The sequence below is a fragment of the Hyperoodon ampullatus genome, assembly GCF_949752795.1.
Source record: "Hyperoodon ampullatus genome assembly, chromosome: 2".
In the NCBI taxonomy this organism is placed as follows: Eukaryota; Metazoa; Chordata; class Mammalia; order Artiodactyla; family Ziphiidae; genus Hyperoodon; species Hyperoodon ampullatus.
The window spans coordinates 133,388,351-133,412,453 of NC_136915.1; the positions used below are offsets into that span (position 1 = coordinate 133,388,351).

General features: G+C 38.5%; 1 pseudogene across 1 annotated transcript in view; it reads left to right on the forward strand.

The window, feature by feature from the left end:
- The window catches only part of LOC307048608 (centrosomal protein of 78 kDa-like), a 38,552-nt pseudogene extending 16,094 nt beyond the window's left edge, over positions 1-22,458 (forward strand). The window contains exons 8-16 of the transcript in view: positions 2,407-2,474; positions 5,612-5,684; positions 6,875-6,930; positions 8,348-8,469; positions 18,226-18,303; positions 19,747-19,913; positions 20,741-20,912; positions 21,235-21,282; positions 21,831-22,458. The product of the transcript in view is annotated as a centrosomal protein of 78 kDa-like (transcript). The remainder of the gene's footprint in view (positions 1-2,406; positions 2,475-5,611; positions 5,685-6,874; positions 6,931-8,347; positions 8,470-18,225; positions 18,304-19,746; positions 19,914-20,740; positions 20,913-21,234; positions 21,283-21,830) is intronic.
- The last annotated feature ends 1,645 nt before the right edge of the window (positions 22,459-24,103 follow it).

The window sequence follows — 24,103 nt, forward strand, 5'->3', positions numbered from 1 at the left end:
GTGGAATGACTAAGTGTGACATATTTTTAAGACTTTTGATACACATGGCCAAATTACCACCCAAAAAGTCTATGCCAATTTGTAGTCCACCCCAAGAGTGGATGTGAAGCCTGCCTCTCACAAACACTGGCTGGTAGCACTTTTAAAAAACTGTAAGACTACAAAAATGAGTACCTCTCCCTTTTTTATGCAAGTGGGATTAATCCAAATTTTATAACTTTTTTCAGTTAATTCAGTATGACCATCTTAGCAAGTCAGTAAATTTGCATCTACTGCATCATTTTATTTTCTTTTTTTTTGCGGTACGCGGGTGTCTCACTGTTGTGGCCTCTCCCGTTGCGGAGCACAGGCTTCGGACGCGCAGGCTCAGCGGCCATGGCTCACGGGCCCAGCCGCTCTGTGGCACGTGGGATCTTCCCGGACTGGGGCACGAACGTGTGTCCCCTGCATCAGCAGGCGGACTCTCAACCACTGCGCCACCAGGGAAGCCTTACTGCATCATTTTTTTGGTGACCCTTCAGTGTTCCATTATATGAATATGCCACAGTACACATAGCTTACCCAATCTTGTATAAAAGGTATGTCCAGTTTTTCAGTTACAAATAGTACTCTGATATATATCCTTACCTATATCTCTGACTATTTCTTTTGGTTAAATTCGTAGAAAGAGAGTTGTTGGATCAAAAGAGTATAGACATTTTAAAGACTTTTCGTACACAATCTTGGCTTAATCTGATAGGAGAATAACCACATTTTGTTTTGTTTTGTACTCGTTTGATTTACTGGTGAGGTTTACTGGCTGTTTGTATTAATTTGGCTAGTTGGTTAATTACACCGTGTGTCCATTCTTCTGTAGTGAGAGTTTGTAAGGGTTGTATCATATCCTGTCAGATCCATACGTCTGACTTGCTATTTCTGTATGTCATGGGGTGTTGAAAGACCCCAGTTATTTTAATGGGATGGTCCACTCAACACTTCAGTAAATGACTCATGATAGTTTCCTTTCATGTAATATTTTTTAATACCTGTGCTTTTGCGATGACCCCTTTTGTTTAAATGAGTAGGTTGTTCAGCCCCAGAACTACTAGAATTCATGATCATTTGTTCTGGTTTTTGTCTGACCTTTTACTGTGAGAGTTCTTGACCATCATAATTTCATGATAGGTTTTTAGTATGTATTCTCTATTCACACATTGTTTGAATTTGTTATTATTTGTATCCTAGAAAACGGTACTTTTCTAAAGTTGTACTTCCCTTATGGTTTTAGCAGATAATTTTCTAATTAAAGTGATTTATACCTGTAAATTTTTCTTATCTCTACTGTGAATAGAGGTGAACCTAGATACTAAGCCTGCTTCCACCAAGAGCATTATTTCCTTCTTGTGCAACCTCTGAATTCTTGAAAGGAGCACTTTATTCATTTGTCAGTTTCACAAGTAATTTTTTTAATACCTCTGTGTGCCAGATGCAGATTTAGGCACTACGGATAAAGCAGTGAACCAGACAGACAAAAGTCTTGCCCTCATGGAGCTTACATTCTAGTGAAGGAGTTCAGCTAGAAATGAGTAAACAGATAAGTAATATAATTTTAGAGAGTAGGAAGTGCAAAAATATCTTAATGTAAGGAGAGTGAGTGGGGGCAGGTAGGACTCCATTGGACAGGTATGTTAAGGGACAGCTTCACTGGAGAAGTGGCATTTGAACGGAGACCTGAATGAAGAGAGCGGCAAGCCATGGAAGAGCTGGTGTAAGCACATTCCAGGACAAGGGGGCAATGAGTATGTGGGCATGTAGATGGGTGGAGTATTTAAGGAAAAGCAAGGAGGCCAATCTGGGCAGAGTACTGAGTGAAGAAGAGTGTGGTATGACATGAGGTCAAGGAGCTAGCCAGGGGTCTGCTCTTGTAAAGTCTTGAAGGCCAGAGTAAAGATGTGGATTATTCTAAATGAGTAGAGGGTTTGAACTGGAAAAGGCATGATCTAAGTCATATCTGAATAAGGTGACCTGGTATAGAGAAGGGACTTGGGAGTATAAAGAAGAGGAACAGGGAGACCAGTTAGGAGACTATCACAGTGCTCCAAATAAGAGATGTTTATGGCCTAGGTTAGGTTGAAGTTTGCAGCAAGTGAAAAGTGGTTGAATTCAGGTTGTGTTTTGAGGATGTAGCTATTACACATTAGATGTGATGTGAGGTATGAAGGAAATAGTAACAAGGAGACAAGTCGTTGATGATTATGTGTGCAACTGGGTGGTATCACTTAGAAAAAGGGGGCTGATGGGAGGAGCAGCTTTTGAGAGAATATCAGGACTTTGGTTTGTTATCTTAGATGCCCTGGTTTGATATCTTAGATGCCTTTAGGTATCTAAGTGTCTGGACGGTGCTCAGACTGTACTTTCTATCCAAAGGTATCCAAAGCCACTTTAGATGCAAAATGTTTAAAGTTGACCTTGCTGCTGCCAAAATAGTAGCCACTGTGGGCAGTCTGCAAGATGGTATCTTAGGTTTCTGAGGAAGAAATTAGAATACACAAAGGGGGAAATAAGTGTATAATTACATAATGTAGATTTCATATTTAAATTTATGGGAAAAGCAATAATTATTTGGCTTTTGGTTTTAAATGGAAATAGCCACTCATTGGGAAATAATTACTCTAATTTCAATTCATTTTACTTTAGATCATTCTGTGATGAAAACAGTTACCAGAAAAGTTCTCCAGATGGAAGGAGTGCCAAGTCAGAGGTATATAACATGTTTCAGTTCTCTTGGAAGAATTTCTCTTTAATGGTTTGTTTTTCTTTCTTTCTTAAAAGAAAATTATCAAGGTACTTTCTGCCATCTTAAAACTAAGTTTTTAGTCAAATCAAATGGCTTTTCTGTTTTTGAAAATGTTGTGTGATGATTTAATTTAGGTTCCCAGATAGGCAGATTGAAAACCTTTTAACTTTTTATTTTCTGGAACATATAATCGTTAGTCACAAATAGTCTTTTTTTATTTTTGGTGATAAGAATGAATAGCAGGAGCACCATTTGTGCAACCAAATCTAATATGAAACTGTTTCTTGTGAGTAAATTTGAATTTTGAAACAGCAAAACAATAAGGTTTAATATAAAGCAAAATAAATTTTTTATGTTTATGATCTGCCAATTTCCCAGGAAGAGTTTTGTGGTGAGTTGAGTTATATACCAGATACATTAAAATCACCAACGGACAACAGATCTTTTATTCAGGTGCCCTCTGAAAGTTTTAAAAATTTGTTGACTTCATATCACTAAACGGTCCACTTTAAAATGGTTAAAATGATAAATTTTCTGTTTTGTGTAGTTTACCACAATTTAAAAAAAATGTGTTGTTTGAAGATTTGTGGGTTTTATAAAGGTATTGTATTAGCATAAAAATGAAAAATGTAAAAGACCACCTCTAATCCCATTATCCTATCAAGCAATATTTACATTTTATTTTCTCTTCCTGCTGTCTATAAACATAATTCCACATAGCTTCAATATAATTTGCCATTCTTATCTTTTCACACTAAATTTAAATTCTATGATTCCTAGTTATACTTTTTAACATTGTATTCACAAGGTTTCATTGAGTTGGTCAATTTTTTAAATTGGTGAAAAATTGGAAATAGTGTATTAAATAAGTTGTTAAGAGTGTTTATGAAGTCAAAAAAAAGCTTATGATTGTCTGCCAATTGTTATTTCAAGAGAGTGATATTTTAAGAATCAAATAGTACATACAAAGAAGTTAAGATTTGTGATATCACACTAATTAGATATTATTATTAAAAATTTATATCATATGTAAAGCGTTCTTAAAATAGCTAAGTTGACTTTTGCTATGATATTCGAAATGGAAATATATATAAATAAAACATGTATATGTAAAACATATTAGGAATTCTGTAAAATTAGTACAGAATAATAGGGCATCATGGAATGAGAAGAAAACAGTCAAACATTTTTTTATCTTTAGCATGATTAAACAAAGTGGAAATGTAACTGAAGTATACAAGCTCATTGAGCTATTTTAAGAGTAATTTTATTTCTTGGGCTTTTTTTTGTGTGTTTGCCTCAGTTATTTGGAGACATAGAGGTAAGCCTAATCAGTATCTGGGTATATACCTAGATCCAGGTGAGTATAGGGGTGAAATAATGGTGTGAATTGTGTCACATTTATATTGTAATTATGTATGCCTAAAAAGAGATGGGAACTTTTATTAGAAATTTTTTTATCTCCTAACAAGAAAAGTGTAATTAAAAAAATTTTTAATACAAATGTATTTGCATTAGTTTCTGAAAGTAAAGGAAGGGTATACACATACAAACCACATGCATACAAACATTTTTTGATGGTAATTAAGTTAAAAAACACAATGAAATAGCACAAAATGAACTGAGCTCCTGTATTTTTTTAAGAGGCATGTAAATCACACAGGATCATGTGGTGATTGTCAATAAGCTACTCTCTATGAAATATTTGTCCTATATTACTGCATACACTCCATTTTACCCTGCATCCTAATGCTGCTAAAATATAGTAGAAAGCAGCAGCATAGCACAGGGAGATCAGTTTGGTGCTTTGCGGTAACCTAGAGGGGTGGGAGGGAGGCTCAAGAGGGAGGGGATATGGGGACATGTGTATGCATATGGCTGATTCGCTTTGTTGTGTAACAGAAACTAACACAGAATTGTGAAGCAATTATACTCCAATCAAGATCTATTAAAATAAATAAATAAAATAACATAAAATATAGTAGCTTTGAAGGATAAATATAACCATTTTAACCTATGATGTTTGTTTTCAGTAAATTCAAATTAAATATTTAAATGTGAATTTTAATATATGGCTTGTTCTAAGTAAAATATGAACACGTAGGTCTAGTTTTTGCAACCAAATGTTTCATATAAAGATACTTGCCTCTGTACCACTGAAATATAGGATAAGTCTCCACATTTCACTCTTTTATCCAGTGGGTTTCATTTGTTTTTTTGTGTGTTTTCTATATGAAATCAAAGGAGCAGTGAAGGTTGACAGGCTTATAGGAGGGTAACATTGACTCACCTACCCCCCAGCAACTTGCAGCCTTATAACTTGTATTGTTTTTACATAGAAAAATTCATCTTAAATTTAAATTTTGGCCTACTTTTGAAGATTCTGTTTGGCAGAAGTCATGGGTGTATCTGTGTTTCTGTGTCCTTGAGATTCAGAAATGCCAAAGGTGTTCTAAGATTCAGTAAACTTGAGTGTTTCTGCATGACACATAAAAGGTATCATACTTTGGGATTTTTTAAAAAAAATATTTTTCATTTCTGCACATCTCAATACTTTTGTTTTAGTTAAAATAACTTGTTACTGTAGAGAACTTGTATTTTTTAAAAATGCTGGCTTATGTAAAACCTTTGTACAAAACGATCCTCTTTTTAGTGGGCTTGGCATCATTGCCAAGTGCCTGTTTGATTCCTTTCAAAGCGTACACGTGTGACAGTTGCTCTGGAGACCTTTGGTGCATCTTGATTCCTTCTTTTCATGCTTTGTCAAACACAGGCTTGGCCACAAGGCAACCTGCAAGTAATGGAAGGAAACACTCTGCTGGTAAAGAATGTTAGGGTCCTGAACCTCTACCACCTGGTGTGTCTGGTTTCCGGCCATGGCTACTGCAGAACGTGCAAAAAGCAACAGGTAACCTGCTTGCATTCCCTGTCTTTTTCAGTCATTCAGAGTTCTTTATTTTGGAACTTCTATTATGTGGGTGCTCTCTGGTGCTTTCTATAGAGGAAAAACGGTAACTCACACATGGTTTCTGCCTAATGAGCCCTCTAAGGAAGAAAAACAAAAAGTAATTGGGAGTTTCAAGTTGTTTCTCAAGTGTCACAACAGAGGTAACCCCGTGGGAGTCTTGAGGAGACTAAAATTATCACCAATTGTGCATGTGAGAAAAGTTTCATTAAAGGCAGGTGTAGTTGAGCGAAGCCCTACAGCACAGAAGTAGGCATTTCGATATGTACGAATGGGAAAAAAGACATTGTAGGCATGGGAAATAGTTCAATGCAGAATGGATGAAAAATATGCATTAGACCAATTCTAAATCAACTGGCTTATTAACTCAGTAAATCAGATTTAGTGAGTCAAACTAGCTGTACCTGATTTCTTATCCAGGGGATAGCTGTTCGTAGTAATTTTTGTCACAGAACAGTAAATAAAATGGTTGAACTATAGCTTTAGGCTTGCTAAGTGAAATAGATTGCTCTAGATGATGTTCAGGTGACTTACTTGGTAGTATTCACGAAATTGGGGATTAACAATTGCTTAAGAAAACAAAGAGAATTGATTTTAAATAGTACTTGAAGTAGTTACTGTGTAAAATATCTGTTCAGTTGCTCATGTTAAATGGATGTTTATAATCCCCATTGGACAACTGACTAATTTTTTGCAAATGATAATGTGAATTGCTGTTGCATAAACTACAGTGTTGAATCTCCAGTCTCTGCACTTGAGTTTAACAGCTCTGTGGTTTCCTATCTTCTTCCTGAGACACTTAATCACAGGTCCATCCTCGTCACACAGGGTGGTAAATTAGAGAACGATGAATATCACCATTTAAAGAAGTGAGACTGAAATCTCAACCATCCTGAACATAGGAACTGAAGGGGTCTCTCAGCAGTTCAGAGAGTTAGTACTGAGCCAGTCGGCTGAATACTGTTCTGTTTTCTCCGTAGCAGAGCCCTCCAGGTCCTTGTTTTGAGCCTATTTATTTTTATACACAATTCTGTATGGATACCGTACATAATACTAAATAGTTGTATTAACTGGGTTTAACTGGTGATGTATTTACATGAAGATCTAACTTCGTTTTGTTGATATCTTTTTAGGGGCTTTCCATTCATCAAAGCTCGTGATGTATGTAATCAGTTGCTGGTGTTTAGCTGTCATATTTATGATATATAGGGCTTGAATTGGGAAAGGTGGACGGTCATTCTTCTTGCTTTTTAAACTGACTGAGCCTTACAAGAAGCATTTTCCTCTCAGAAATAAATCCATGTAAAACACGTTTGGTCGATCTCCCAATGCAACTGTGTAGTTGTGTGGATTTGGCACACAACTGGCAGCCTTGTGGTTATGTCTGTAAACAAGGAAGCCTGTTTTCCAGTCTGCAAATCAGCTGTTACCCAGTGAAACGAACTTGACTGCCATTTCTGACCCCTCACATGGAGCTGTCATACTCAAGAATGTTCACGTTTTCAGGAAACGTTGTTTGCAGGCTATATGTACAAATTCCTGATCTGAAAGCCAATATAAAGCAACATCTCCCAAACCTCTGCTCCCTCACCAAGGCCACACACATTCCCTCGCTTATGGCCTCATGGCAAGCTAATACTGTCAGTATCAGATTCTCCTTCCCAGTGGTACTGGGAGACTGCATAGTTGCTCTGTGAAAGGCACCACTGCTGAGGTTGAGAGAAGAGCATCTTGGGTGTCAGTCCTGCCCTCGTATGCCCAGAGAGAGGGGTATGCACCTCATTGTCCCGTTAGGGTATTCCTATGCTGCAGGGTTTGCTGCTTGTTGTCAAAATGATGTCCTAGTGACTTGTTTTCTGCGTGGTTATATAATCCCAGCACGCTTCTTTATGATCTGTAGACTTTTATGGGGTTGTGGCCAGATCCATTTAAAAATGTTTGGAAATGTCCTATTGAACAACATTGCAGTGGCAGTGAAGCTTGATGGGAGAATTGTATTACTGTTACCCTAGTTTTGGCTTAAGGGTGGTGAGAAGATGAAATTTTTGATGGGTCAGTTTTAGTTATGTATGTGTATGTGGTTTAGTTTTTTAAATTCTAATGTCTATTATTCACAGCTTAGATATGTTGACTTTCTGATTATTCATCAGTCCCTTAACTGATGTATTTTCCTATGAAAAACTACATTTTCTTCCAGACTGTTTTTGTCTGATGGTGAAGAATAAATTTTTCATTTGCAGTATAAAGTTGATCTGAGAAAAAATGTTTACCTTGGATCGTCACTTGGCTTCTGTGAAAGAAACTTAATAAAATAATATGGGCAATTCCCATTACTAATCCTAACCATGTACAACAGAGGTCTGTAGAGTAACATAGCAAAAATAAGTTCCTGTACTTTTACTTAGTCATTGCCTGTTTTAGACTAAGGAGCAGTGAGAGACATTTATAAATAATGATATCTCAGATCACTTTTGTTAAATGTCCTCTAATATTTGGATATTCTGTATCTGGCTTGTGTTATCTTTTATACAATCTTGTTTTCTTTCTTTGCGCTTTAACAACTCTGTCGTCTCCTATCTTCTTCTTGTGACACTCATGTCCATCAGAATTTCCTGTGACTTGTGACAGTAGAGAGTCCTTCCTCCTCAGAAATCAAAGAGGTCGATGATTCCTCAGAAAGTGTTCAGGAAGAGCCAGAGAAAATCCGTTTGAAACAAGAGCATTGCAGGTACAAAGTTATCACTTTAAAGCTATAGAGAAGATTACTTTTCAAATGGAAGCCTGATTGCAACACTGCACAGCTTGTGTGAGGTTTCTGTTTTCCCCTCCCATCTGCATTGTATCCCCTTGAATGGTTCCTTAAGCTTAGACCAAGGTGAATGGTGGACATTTGAACTCTAAGAAATAAAAATCAAAACATGTCGTTAGTAATATATTTTCCTTTCCCTAGAACCTTAGTGTATTAGATTTAGGGAGAACCTTAGTGATCATAAGATAAGGAAATTGAGTTCTGAATGAATATAGTCAGCTGATTCAGTGCTCTTGTTTTACAGATGAGAAAATTGACAGTTCTAGTTGAACTCTCTTTTTATAAGAGGAAAATATGGCCTTATTTTAAATAAAAGTAAAGTTGAAAAATGTTTTGATGTTGATATTCTCCTTTCCTAAAATAAAAAATATCAAGAAGCTACATTATATTACCAAATAAACCTGACCTCTAATGTCATTCCATACTTTTGTTTGTATGGACAGAAAAGAAAAATTGATTTTCATAAGAAATTTTTGCACCTCAAAAATAATATATTTATTTTATTTCAACTTTACTGCAGAGCTGAACATTTCTAGTAAATAAAGGAACACCATTTGGGGGGGACCTTGTCTTTGTGCTACAAAGTCCATGTTTAATTTTTAAAAATTATTTAATATGATTTTCTTTTCATATGAAACATGAAACTTGACAGGTTTCAGAACTAATTATCCCATTATTGTAGGACTACGGGAATTACTCTTTGATTTTCAAAAGAGAAAGTTAGATTTTTGTTTTTTAATGAAAATTAATGATAATATAGAGAAATTTTAAGAAAAGAACTTAGAAAATTATGAAATGTTAGAGTAGGACAAATCTATAGTTCATGTAGTCTTACCCCCTTTTGTTTTATAAATGAGCACCTACAATTTGTAGCACGTAAGTGGTTTATTAGTAAATGGCAGAGTCTGACAAGACCCTAGAGCATCTAACCTGCATTCCTTGTCATTTTAGATGTGGTGTATTCATTTCCTTCACGAGTAGACCAGGAGATTGTATTTCTAAAAGCAATGATAGACACAGGGGAAGACCAAGAAGTTTAAACACTGGGATCACAGAATAGCAGATTCAGAATGCACTGAGAACCCTTTTAGCTCTTCTGCGTTTTGACAGGACACTACAATGATGGTATCAAAGTGTTTTAAGTATATAAGGCCACAACAATCAAGAGATTTCAACATAGTTTTGAAAGACGGAAGACAGGTGGGAGAGTGTGAAACTGAAGCAGTAGAACAGAGGAAAAGCATCACCTAGAATAGGCACAGGGACCACCTGCAACTGAGGAGGATTCTGACCCCACCTGCAGAAGTAGCCCCATGCTCAGGTGCGCATGTAGGAGAGAGGGTGGAGTTAGTTAAAAGTGTGACTGAAATAGGGGAGCTCATTGAAGGGTTGTGTTTGGAGGAGTGGACTCCCAGCCCCGCCCTCACACTCCTGAAATGAGATGATTTCATTTTGAAAACAGTGAAACTGGCGAGATCTAGGGCAGCTAGTGTGAGTTTTTACACCCTAGAAAATTGTGTTTGGGGGGGATCCTGTTACAGTTACTCCCCGCTTTTTCCTGCATAAGAAGCCAATCAATCGTTGACTTCAGGGAGCTTTCTGCACTCATTCTTAAATAGAAAATAACTGTCAGTTGCCTGATAGTTGAGTAAAGCTTACAACATTAGAGAGGGGGAAAAAGAGTGAAAACATATCCTAGTAGGACCAGGGACAACTTAGGGAACAAAATAATTTAAGAAAAAACCCGGGCTTCCCTGGTGGCGCAGTGGTTCAGAGTCCGCCTGCCGATGCAGGGGACACGGGTTCGTGCCCCGGTCCGGGAAGATCCCACATGCCGCGGAGTGGCTGGGCCCGTGAGCCATGGCTGCTGAGCCTGCGCGTCTGGAGCCTGTGCTCCGCAACGGGAGAGGCCACAACACTGAGAGGCCCGCGTACCGCAAAAAAAAAAAAAAAAAAAAAGAAAAAACCCTAATTAGTATCCTGAGAGAGGTTTAAAAAGAGCTAGCAACTATAAAATAAGACTAGGGTGTTAATGAAAAAGAGAATGGTCCAAAAGCAAGAGAGGTCTCCTGGAAATGGAAATATGGTTGCTGAAATAAATTCAGTAGGAATTTAAAAAATTTCGCAGTATATAACAAAGAAACACACAATGGAAAATGTGATAGAAATATGTTAGAGAGGCTGCATCTGGGAGATCCCACATGTTACTATTAGAAACTCCAGACCCAGAAAAAAAATGGAGGGAAGCTGTCAAAGGGCAACAAAATTCCCCACAGCTGAAAGTAGACATCAGGTTTCAGATTGAAAATAGTTATGCAAGATGAGCAAGAATAGACTCATACCTAGGCACCCTTCATCATGAAACTTTAAAATACTGAAAAAATAAAATAGAATAAAATACTGAGATGATACATCCATTCCAGAGAGAAACCTACTGGTCACCTAAAAAAAAAAACTTAAGGGCTTCCCTGGTGGCGCAGTGGTTCAGAGTCCGCCTGCCGACGCAGGGGACACGGGTTCGTGCCCTGGTCCGGGAAGATACCACATGCCGCGCTGCAGCTGGGCCCGTGAGCCATGGCCACTGAGCCTGCGCATCCGGAGCCTGTGCTCTGCAACGGGAGAGGCCACAACAGTGAGAGGCCCGCATACCGCAAATAAAAAAAAAAAGTTAATATCTGACTTTATCATACTTGTCAACAGCACCATGGATCCTGGAAGGCATTAGAAAGATACCTCCAAAGTTTTTCAGGCACATAATTTTCACCCTAGGGGTTTGTATCCAGCCAAACTATCAGTCATAAGTGGAGGCTGAAGAAGATATTCTGTACACAAAGAAATTTGAAAATTTTACCTCCTGTGCTACACCTTAAGTTATTTATAAAAATAATCCAGCAAAATGAGGCAATAAACCAAGAAGGAAGGTAATAGGGGATTCAGTGCAGATTGCAGCTAGTCTAGGGTGGAGAGGCTTCTATTGATTGTCTGATTGAGAGCTTAGAAACACCTTGAGGCATATTGTACTTACTAGGTATTAGGCACTGTTGGAAGGGAGGAGGGGGAGGAAGAGGAGAAGGAACTTGAACTCCAGAGGAGAAAAGGCTATATGGACATAAACCTGAAGCAAACTAAACTATGGTTGATTTTTAACCTACTATTGGTGAGGAAGGGAAGAATCCACTTAAACTTGACACTATAGATGTCCCCCTTTTCAGTGACACACAGGGGGTAATGACCACCTATCTAATTTGTTGTCCAAACCAGAACTTGTCCAAACTCCTTAAACTTCAGTAGTGTAAGGAGGCGCTCTAATGCTGTGACATCAGGACAACAGGTATAAACTGGAACAGCCCAAGGCGGCTTGGGGTATGTGGTCACCCTGCACAAGGGCAGTGACACCTGCCCAGTATGGAACGAGGTATAGTCTATACACAGAGACACAGTACATCTGCAGTGGGCAATATTAATTTAATTGTAATAATGGCAATACTGTCTTGGTTTGCAGCTTTTATTGTCAACTTGCATGTAACCACAAATAACTAAAGTAAGCTCTACTTAGTGTGTATTAGTATTAACTTGGTATGTACTGAAATGTATTGTGTACTAGTACGTATTTAGTATATATTAGGCTCTAAGTGTTTCTGCATATATTAACTCATTGAATCCTCTGAATAGCCTTATGAGGTTGGTGCTAATATCATTCCTACTTTTGAGAACAGGAAGCTAAGACAGGGAAGGAGCTTGCCTTAGGCTGTGCCTAATTTAAGGTTGGATCGAGGCTTTGAGTTTAGGCTCTCTGCCTGTTCTCTTAAACCTTACTCCGTACTGACTCTCAAATAACAGAAGACTTAACTGCACATAGAATATAAATTTCAACTTTGACAACGTAAAAGCTAGGTTTGGAAGGTAGACAGGAGGTAGAAAAAAGGGAAGATGGTATGAATGTCCTCATTTTACAAAGCGTGACATTGAGAGAGTTTCTAGTTGATCAACAATGTAGGTTTTTAAGTGTATCACTACAAGTGAAAGAGATCATGAGCAGTGGAATAACTCATGATGACATAACTTTACTGAGCAGTGTGGATGTAGGAAAGAGTGTAGAGGAACTAAACCCTTACTTGTTAGTAACTCAGAAAGTGAACAGATAATGCCTCCGATTTAGTGAGAAAATAGTCATGTGAGAGTATTACTTGGAAATGGAGAAGAATTCAAAATGACAATAGTTGGACCTCCCTGGTGGCGCAGTGGTTAAGAAACTGCCTGTCAAGGCAGTGGACACGGGTTCGAGTCCTGGTCCGGGAAGATCCCACATGCCGCGGAGCAGCGAAGCCCGTGCGCCACAACTACGGAGCCTGCGCTCTAGAGCCTGCGAACCACAACTACTGATCCCACGTGCCACAACTACTGAAGCCCACGTGCCTAGATCCTGTGCTCCGTAACAAGACAAGCCACCACAATGAAGAGTAGCCCCCGCTCGCCGCAACCAGAGAAAGCCTGCATGCAGCAACGAAGACCCAACACAGCCAAAAATAAATAAATAATAATAAATAATAATAATAAAATAACAATAGTTGACGTAAACCTCATAAAAAAGGAAATCCATACAGCCAGTAAACACAGAAAAGTGTACGACTTCATTAAGTAATAAGAGAAAAGTGAGTCAAAACCAAGGAAACTACATGCCAATCAGATTGACAAATACATAAATAAAGTCTGGTAGTATCAGGTATTGTAGACCTGAAGTACTATGGGAATCTTCTACCCTGTTTATACTGGAGTATAAATCGACACAACTACTTTGGAAAGAATTTAGCACTCTCCATCAACTGAAGGTATATAAATAGCCTGTGAGCCAGCAGCCCTCACCCCCGCCCTGTGTAAATGCACCAGAATAACGGGTACAGCAGGATCCCTGTCTATGATTTGCATTAGCACAAACTGAAAACAAACCAAATGTCCATTAAGAGTCAAAAATTAAATAAATGATGTGTATTCGTACAGTGGGAAAACTATCCAGCAATAAAATTGAATGAACTAGAGCTACAGGCAGCAATGTGGATGAATTTTTTAAACCAATGTTGAGAGGAAGAAATAAGATAGAAAAGACTTCATATACTATGATCCTCTACATAAAGTTAGATGTTGACACAACTAAACTCTTTTGTTAGGGATGCATACAGGTTAAAGGAAATGATTGTCAAGAAGTGAGGATGGTGTTTAACTGGGAAGAGGGAAGGAGCTTGTGATAAGAAAAGGATATGGGGGGGGTTTTGCGATGCTGAAAAGTATCAATAGTTTCAGATTCGAGTACTGTTTATGTAAGTATACTCTTTTTATTTGTCACATTGACAGTTTTGTTCTGTGCACTTCTCAGTACACATACCGTATTTTACAATTAAAAACCTGCGTAAAGAATCGGTCGCTTCTTGAGTGCTGGATGTGGGAGTGGGTTGAGACCATTTCATTTTAAGCCCTTCACTACTGTTTGCATTTGCATGTTCATTCATTCAGCATTAATTGCACATATTCTATGTACCAAGCACTCTTCTAATTTTATATGTGTTTTAACTCATGTAATCCTCACAAGAGCTCTGTCATATGGGAGCTTATCTCCATTTTATAGATGAGGAAGTTGAGGTCTAGAGTTATAGAACTTGTCCAAGGTTATATAGCTAATGGGTAGTGCCAGGCCCATTGGCCTCAGAGAATCTGAATTTTTACAATATAATCTAAAAGAGAAATTTAATGACTAATTATAAGCAAAAAAAATGCACATTAAAGAAGATGACAAGTTTTCATCTGTCCAGATAGAGAAAAACACACAGTCTGTCTTTCACTCACGTACATCTTGTATTGGCAGGGATTTTCCTTATTAAGCAATTATTTATTGACCGTCTGCGTTGTGCTAGGTACAGGTGCTGGGGATAAACACTTAATAAAATACACCCCCTATCTTCAAATAACTTGCACTCTAAGTGAGGAAGGGAGCCAACAGTTATAGTAGAGGTTATATACCAAGTGATACATCGCTGATGGCAGTGTAAAATCTCAGAAATCTTTTGGAAAGAAGTTTGGAGATTGGTACCTCAGAGCCTTAAAAATGTTCATTTGCTTTGATCTCAAACTCATTTTTATGGATTTATTGTAAGAACGTTATTCTCAATATGGAAAAAAGCCTTCATGCATAAAAACGGTTATTTTGTCTGATAATATTGAAAAGTTGGAAAGAATTTAAACGTGTAAAATGCTTAACCAGTAAACCCACTCAGTGGAATATTTTGTAGTCCACACAAAAAAATCAAGGTTATGAATCCCCTGATTCTATGAGAAATGATTGATTTCAATGTTAAATGGAGAAAAGTTGAACATAAAATTTGATATCCAATATGATGGGAGCTTTGTCCCAGAAAAATCACCCTAGCCGGTGTACAGAAGGGAGGAAGGAGAGCAGATGACAGGAAGGAAAATTATTCCAAAGCCTTATCATTAGTCTTGTTTAAGTAATAGAATATCAAGCAATTTTACTTTCTAACTTTTTTGGTTCCATATTTCCATGTAAGGGACATGAATTCTGAATACTTTGCAGGAGGAGGGTACACTTTTTCACGAAAATTTAACACTGTGTTCTAATTCCCTCCATTAGAGGGAGAAACTATTCCATGTAATTGCACTTTGATGTGCTATTTAGAACCAGTCAGGAATTTTAGTCTACTTTCCTCTGACCGTGGTGAGGGTTTTTTGTTTGTTTGCTTATTTGTTTAGAATTTCTTTGAAATCAGTTTTAGAAGATTGATTAAACCATTATAGTAAAAGTAGAGGAATTTTGCCATTTTTTCCCCTTTTTCCCCATTGAAAACTTGACTGGCTTTAGTAATGAAACATGAAAGAATTTGAAGTTCTTAGACTCTCAATTTTTCAAACATGTTCTGAATATAAAAATATATGTTCATTGAGCAAATGTTTGAAAACAATGAACAAGTTCTTGAATGAAGTAAAAGCCACCTCTGCATGTACACACACCTAATCTGCTCTTTTGTCTTAAAAATGTATCAGAAATATTTTGCCATGTCACTAAATACTCTTCTACATCAGAGAATTTGATTAAGCTTATGCATCATCTCCCAGGAAAAACGCACAGATATATTTTGAATGTAGAACTCCTGAAGCCCATTCATTAACTCTGGTTGAGACCTCTTGTCATTCTTTTCTTAGTGGCTTCATAGCACATTCCTTCAGACGGTGAGCTGTTTTTATTTAAACCAGTCCCAATTTGGAGGCTCTTAGCTTTCTTCTAGGGTTTGGTTATAAACAATCTTATGACATCATGTTGGTAGATACATCTTTGCCCACATCTTTGATTTTCTTAGGGTAAACTCCTGATGTAGGATTGTTGTTAGGTACCAAGAGCTACTCTCCAGAAAGTGATACCAGTTGCTCTCCCAATGATGGCATATAATAGAGTTCCTCATTCTTTAAGTGATTGTTCAAAGCAGTTGAAAGGTATAAATATACCGTACTGCTTTCATAAGTATAGGAATTCTGATTGTTTATCGCTGCATAAGAAACCACCCCGAAACAGTGGCCTAAAACAATCACAGTCGTTTATTTTGTTCATGAACCTGGAGGTTGAGTAGGATATTGATTCTTTTACTACACTCTTACTGACTGAGAACAATACCTATTTGACTAGCTCACAGTTCTGCAGGTCAGAAGTCCAGGCACAGCATGACTGGGTTCCTGCTCAGATACACACGGGAACATGTGAGTTCCCTCCTGAGAGTGTTAAAGCACATGAAATTTAAGTGTAAGACATTGAGCCCCAAAAGTTGGATGTTCACCATAGTTTGTGTGGGTCACAGAGCTGAAATCAAGATGTCAGTCTGGCTGTGTTAGCATCCAGAGGGTCTGGGAAAGAATGCCTCCAGGCTTTTTCGGCTTGTTGGCATAATTCAGATTCTGCAGTTGCAGGACAGAGGTCCCCATTTCCTTGCTGGCTGTCAGTCGGGGGACAGTCTCACCTCCTAAAGGCCTCTCACTTGCCTTCCCTGGCACAGCATTGGACTTCTTCAGAGCCGGCAATGGAGAGTCTCCCTCTTGTCCCTTTTGTACTTCAATTCAGGAAGAGTTCAGGTCCTTTTCATGGGGTGCCTGAGTAGGTCCCATCCACCTAGAATAATCTCCCTATCTTAAAAAAAATCAACTGATTTTGAACCTTAATTCCGTCTGCAAAATCCCTTCACTGCAGCACCTAGATTTAGAGTTTGGATAAGTGGAAGGTTTGTGTACTTCAGTAAGTAGGAGTGTTAGGGGCTCTGTTAGAATTCTGCCTATTGCAAGCAGTGTCCCCACTTCAAGGACCAAAGTGTTTTAGTTCCTAAAACTCCTAAGAGAGTTTATCAGTGTTCATTTTATTTTATTGGCCTTGGTGGATGGGAAGACTACCACCTCCGTGAGCAGGAATGGCAGCCAGCTTCGTGGCTCTGCTACTTAGTGGTGTGACCTTGGCTGTGCTGCTCTACGTACTCTACTTCTCTGCCTCTGTTTCCCTCATCTGTAAAATAACGTGGAGTTAGTGACTGTTCTTTCCTCTTACTTTTTTTTTATAAATTTATTTTATTTATCTATTTTTGGCTGCCCTGGGTGTTTGATACTGCTCAGGGCTTTCTCTACTTGCATCGAGCGGGGGATACTCTTCGTAGTGGTGTGTGGGCTTCTCATTGCGGTGGTTTCTCTTGTTGCGGAGCACGGGTTCTAGGCGCGCAGGCTTCAGTAGTTCTGGTACGCGGGCTCAGTAGTTGTGACTCGGGGGCTCTAGAGCGTAGGCTCAGTAGTCGTGGCACATGGGCTTAGTTGCTCCGAGGCACGTGGGATCTCTCCGGACCAAGGCTCGAACCCGTGTCCCCTGCACTGGCAGGCGGATTCTTAACCACTGCACCAACAGGGAAGCCCCCTCTTAGGGTTTTGATGATTAGATTTATTTAATGCCCAGAGAACTCCAGGAACAGTGCTTGACTGTAAATTGCTTTAAAAGTGATTACTTTTGGGGCTTTCCTGGTGGCGCAGTGGTTGAGAGTCTGCCTGGCTGCCGATGCAGGGGACATGGGTTTGTGCCCCGGTCCGGGGAAGATCCCACATGCTGCGGAGTGGCTGGGCCCGTGAGCCATGGCCGCTGAGCCTGCGCATCCGGAGCCTGTGCTTCGCAACGGGAGAGGCCACAACAGTGAGAGGCCTGCGTACCGCAAAAAAAAAAAAAAAAAAAAAAAAAAGTGATTACTTCTTAAAACACTGCTTTTGAGTCTGCAATTATGCAATTTTGGTATGTTAAGCATGTTCATTAATAGGACTTCCTACTATAAAGAGACCCACAAATAAAAATAGAACTTTTCTTTCTTGGTCTTAACTATTTATTTCTGATTTGCTATGTTATACGCATATGCCTTTTATGGTGGGCTGCCACAAATTTATGCTGGAAAAAGTGGAATTTAAATAAATCTTTACTATGTTAATTTGATAGATTTTGATCATTCATTTCACTAGCATGGTATGATATCACCAGCAGCAGACTAAAATCTGAGTTCACTTCTGGCTCTGCCCCTAAAACCTGACGAGGCCTATAGCTGGAAAGGCTTTTGGATATTATACTATGAATTAGTTATAACATTTACTCTGTTTGTTTAGGAAAAACTGGAGGAGTGCCTAAAGCAGTTAAAGCAGGAAAGAGTAATAAGACTTAAGGCTGATAAATGAGTCAATGAAGTAAACAATTTCTTATACTTTTCGGAGTGTTTTGGTTTTATTTCAATTTGATTTTAAGCCATATACACATAGTTTGTAAACTTTAAAACTGTAATATGTTGCAAATTGGTTGTATCATATGGACTTTTGCATTTGCTGGTATTTAGTGATCATATGATCTATATTCCAGAAAGCATGTTTTTAAAAATGTGAAAATCTCATTTTGTGTGTGTGTGTGTGTGTGTGTGTGTGCTTTCTTACGACATTAGCTTATTTTCTGTTCATGATTCTTTGATTCAAGAAAGCACTTTTTGTGCATATACTGTATATACAGTAGCATAAAAGACACGATGAGACTCTCCCTGCAATGAATTAGGAAAGTGAATGATTTAAATAAATTTAAGATATTGGAAAACTTCTAAGAATGCAATGAAAGATAAAAATATATACTCTAAGAATTACATTAGGTAATGTGCATGAAAGCAGGGCATAATCTAAAAAGTTCTATCTAAATATACTTTATCAGAGGTTGAGCATAGGGAGGAATTTTTCAAAGTTCATCCACTGGATTGGCGGACACTCATTCAATAAATGGTGAGCACCTGCTTATATAAGGCAAAAGGGGCATCATGAACGTAACAGCCTTTCTGAGAAATACTGGAGTTGAGCTTATAGGGGGGTTTAAGTGCATAGGTGATGAGCGGAAGGGGAAGAATGCACACGAGTGAATATTTTGAAGGAGCCAAAGAAAATATTGGTGATCGTACATTTAATAAATTGGGTTGGGTATGATTTAGGCCTTTTTTTTTTCTTTTTTTGCGGTACGCGGGCCTCTCACTTTTGTGGCCTCTCCCGTTGCAGAGCACAGGCTCCAGACGCGCAGACCCCGTGGCCATGGCTCACGGGCCCATCCGCTCCACGGCATGTGGGATCCTCCAGGACTGGGGCACGGACCCGTGTCCCCTGCATCGGCAGGCGGACTCTCAAGCACTGCGCTACCGAGGAAGTCCGATTTAGACTTTTTAACGTAAGCATTAGATATTTTGCTCACTAAAGTTAATTGTTAACATTCAGCAGAGTTGTAATATGTTTTGTTCCAATCAGATTCTATAATTCACTTTCTAATTTAAGGGAAACTTAAAGCAGGTAATTTTCTAATGTGGAATGAGGCTCCATTATGAATTGAACCAGTTAGAAATGTGATCTTTTGTGAAAGATCATTAATAAAACGATAACTTTGGTTTATTTATATACCACCTAAGCGTTATATAGGAAACTTTGTTGGGTGCCTATGGGTTTTGGTTATTATGTGATATGGTCTCTGTCTTTACTGGTGGAGAGTTAGGTTAATTACAGATTAATTACATTTTGAGTGTTTTAGCTTTGTTCCTTGAAGCTAGACAACACTACTTTTGACGACAATGAGAAAAGGTCATGTCAGACATTTTCAGTCTTCTTTTATAGCTGGAACATGAAAATGCCCAGTTAAGAAATACAACTTTCTCTTTGTCTGAAGCCCTTCATGCCCACTCATTGACAAGCATGATCCTGGATGATGAAGGTGTTTGGGGCAGCACTGAGAATTCTTTTCAGAAGTTCCATGCTTTCCTGGTTTTCCTTAAAGATGCTGGGTTAGTTCATTTCTCTTCATGGCATTCTTCTCTTTGCAACTCTAATGGTAGTTTGCTGAGGAACTGGAGCAATTTTCATCACTTACGTGGCCATATTTAGCCAAATTTAGTGTAATTATAGGTAATATAGTTGACGTTTTAACATGAGGAATTAAATTTTTTAAGAAATGCAAATAGGGGAGCCTGCTTTGGTAGAGTGGGGAGCCCATTATAAAAGAGTAACCTGTAGACAGAGTAATTAGTAGGTACAGTTTTTTCTAAAGACTAAATTGAAGGCAGTTTTCATTGAAAATATTCGGGAATGGATAAGAATTTTCCTCTCTTTCATTTATTTTGCTTGTTTGATAAGTTTGAATTAAAGTTATTTTTGTCTTAGACATAAAAATTATTATTAATCTGCAGGGAAGATATAGGTCAGTGGTTCTCAACTGCGAGCAATTTTGCTGAAAGAGGGAAGTGGAGATTGATAGTTGATGGAGTGGTGTTTTGTTAGTGAATGAATTGGCGTTGGTGTTGGGAAGGAAGGAACAAACACATTCTTGGAAACTGGAGGAAAGGTGGTAAAGAAGTGTGGGAATGGAGGTGTGACAGGCAGTGGATGGGGTGCATGGTACATGTTGAAGCTGCTACTGAGACAGTGCGATGTCTCCTAGAGGATGAATCTGGAAGGGGCTGAGAAGTTGGGGGAGAGAGAGGCTTGTAGTCTGGAGTAGAATGTTGGCTTTTAAGATTTTAGAAGTATTATGATTGTAGCTCTAAGGAAATCTTAATTGCTCTTCTGTGATTATAATAACCTTTGTCTTTTCTCCTTTCCTCCTCTGGTCCAGGCTTGGGCAGCTGGCCACAATGGCTGGTATAGATCAGTCAGATTTTCATTTACTAGGTCGTCCCCAGATGAATTCTACTGTTAGTAGTCCACCTAAAGAAGAAAAGAAGGCACTTGAAGAAGAAAAATCAGAATCAAAGCAGAGTGCCCCAGGACCAATGCAAAATCTCCAAGTAAGTGGAGAGGACAGCACTTAATGATTCTAAGAGTGATTAGCAAAAAGGAAATGACCAAATCACAGAGAAAATAATAATGGTCAGTCTCTAATAGTTCACATGCTCGCGAGCTAGAAGACTCTGGAGTCCTCTCCAAATCTGAGATTAGTAAATGTGGGCCCATTTCATGATACTGTATTGTTGTACATAAGAAAACTGGAAGTTCTTTAGAAAATGTAGGAGTTACAGCAAACTCTCCTTAATGAAGAAAGAAAACATTACAGAAAATATTCCAAATTTTAAATTGTATAAATGTCTGTTCTATTCATATTTTATCTAGGTTTCTATTTGTATGCAGTTAGCTTACAATGAAGGAACACTAATGAAGGTACACGTACTGATATAATTTTTATAATAAGTAATCTTGACATAGCTGATACGTAAGATCTTATACTGACTCACCTGGTCATGGGAATGGGAGGGAAAACCTGTGAGCTTTTCCTCCAGCCTCACTTGGTGTCCCCTTTGCCCAGCTCAGCCAATCTCAGACTGGTCTTGTGAACTGACAGCTTGAGAACACAGTCTGGCCACAAACTATACACTGTTTACTTGTGCCTGGAGGATAGCAAAGAAATTAATTTTCTTACAGAGTAGGGTTTCATTTTAGTGAGGGAAAGGAAATGGGTAATAACTACCCCAATCGCCAAAGTCTGAAAATGTAGCAGACATAGCCTTGGATATAGATAGCTAGGTTAAGCTGAGAATCACTTGGCAAGATATAATTAGAAAAAAACTGGCTCTGAAATCTTCTGAATAATCAATTGACTATGTTAATAATAAGATCACAGAGTAACATTGAAGTTTTGAACTCTACTTTTTAATGGTTGGCTTTGTTCATCACTGAATTTTTGTCTTGTCTTTTGTCTTTCCCTCCAGTTTCAGAAAATTACAGGTGATGCTGGGATTCCTTTGCCTGTTGACTCCTTCCATGTCCCAGTCTCTACTCAGGAGGCCTTAGAAACTTCCAAAGACAACCTGGGGGTCATAGTCCCAGAGCAGCGGCAGGAGTCTTTTGAAGATTTCAATGCTAGAACGTGTTCTTCTTCAGCAGACGTCATTTCTGCAACTGGAAGTCAAAGAAAAGAAGAGGAATTACCTAGAAATAGCAGGTCTTCTTCAGAGAAAATGACCAAAGCATAATATACCAAAAACGACTCTGCTAAGAAACCACCTGGGAAGGACCTGCATTCCTGCTCTGACTCACCTGTAAAGCAGAAAAGCAAAGGAATTGGGCAAAATAATTCTTTGCTTACTGAACCAATTAGAAGTGAGTCTTCGAAAAAACACATTTCTGTTAAGAAATTTCTGTACAATAGTGACTGTTTCATCAAAGACAACTAAAAGTAAACTCAGTCTACTAGAACATTCTGAAAGTGAGACTCTTGGATCTGATTGTGAATTTCCAGAAAGCATCCATATTCCATCACGCCTAACATAGGTCTAAATCTTTTAAAATTATGTTTTTGCCTTCAAATTTTAATAAATTACTTATGTTTTTACTATAGCATATGGTGTTTTGAAATACTTGACTGGAAGCCATTAGAGAAAGATTTATCTATACTTTTTTATTATAATGAAAGTTTTGGTGTATTTTTCCTTGTGACAGTTTGCACCATTCATTCAGCTGGTGTTTACTGAGGGCTTCATATGTACAGTACTTTGCTGGGTGCTATTGCTTTCAGCAGTGAACAAAATAAAGCCTTTACTCTCCTGGAACTAACACTCTGTGGTGGGAGAATACGTAAACAACAAAACAGGGTAAGGGGTAAAAAGAGATGGGAATAATAAATGAAATCGTTTTACCATTTGGTTAACTGTCAAACTATTATAAATCATATGGCCAGAAGCCATGGACATATTTTAATTCACAATAACCAGAGAGCATCAAACATTTACCAAAGCACTTAACCGTGTTTATGGATTACAGCAACACTATGAGGTAGGGAAATATTACCATCCCAATTTTATAGATGAGGAGTCTGAGGAGACATTATGTGAGTTGCCCAGAATTACACAGCTGTAACCAAGTGGGAAGCTGGGATGTGACCAGAACCCATGCTCTTTTTTTTTTTTAATGTATGGAGTTTATTATGTTTCATTTGTTTCTGATTTATGTGATTTTTTAAAAGATCTTTTTTGCTGTCGACTACTTTTAAAGTCTTTATGCAATTTGTTGCAGTATTGCTTTTGTCTTATGTTTTGGATTTTTGGCCGCAAGGCATGTGGGATCTTAGCTCCCCGACCAGGAATTGAACCCTCACCCCCTCCATTGGAAGGCGAAGTCATAACCACTGGACCACCAGGGAAGTCCCCCTTATGTGATGATTTTTATGGCAGTTTTTTTAAATTGTATTTTTTATTGACATATAGTAGAATTACAGTGTTGTGTTAATTACTGCTGCACAGGAAAGTGACTCAGTTATACATTTATATACATTCTTTTTCATATTCTTTTCCATTAAGGTTTATCACAGGATATTGAATATAGTTCCCTGTTCTATACAGTAGGACCTTTTGGTGTTTTTTTTAATACATCCACTTTTTAAAAATAAATGTATTTATTTATATTATTTTTGGCTGCGTTGGGTCTTTGTTGCTACACGCGGGCTTTCTGTAGTTGCAGTGAGCAGGGGCTACTCTTATTTGTGGTGTGCAGGCTTCTCATTGGTGGCTTCTCTTGTTGCAGAGCACGGGCTCTAGGTGCATGGACTTCAGTAGTTGTGGCTCACAGGCTTCAGTAGTTGTGACTCGCAGGCTGTAGAGCGCAGGCTCAGTAGTTGTGGCACACAGGCTTAGCTGTTCCGCGGCATGTGGGATCTTCCTGGACCAGGGCTCGAACCCATGTCCCTTGCGTTGGCACGCATATTCTTATTCACTGCACCACCAGGGAAGTCCCGTGTGGGACCTTTTTGTTTATCCATCCTGTATATATACCACTTTGCATCTGCTAATCCTAAACTCCCAATCCTACCCTCTCCCACCCCCTCCCCCTTGGCAACCACCAGTCTATTCTCTATTTCCTTGATTGTGCTTCAGTTTCACAGATAGGCAGAACCCAGGCTCTTAATCACTTTGTTATTCTGTTTCCTTGTTGTTAAGAAGGGTTTAAGGAAGGCACTGAGAGAGAAGCCAGTGAGCACTGGCAGTGC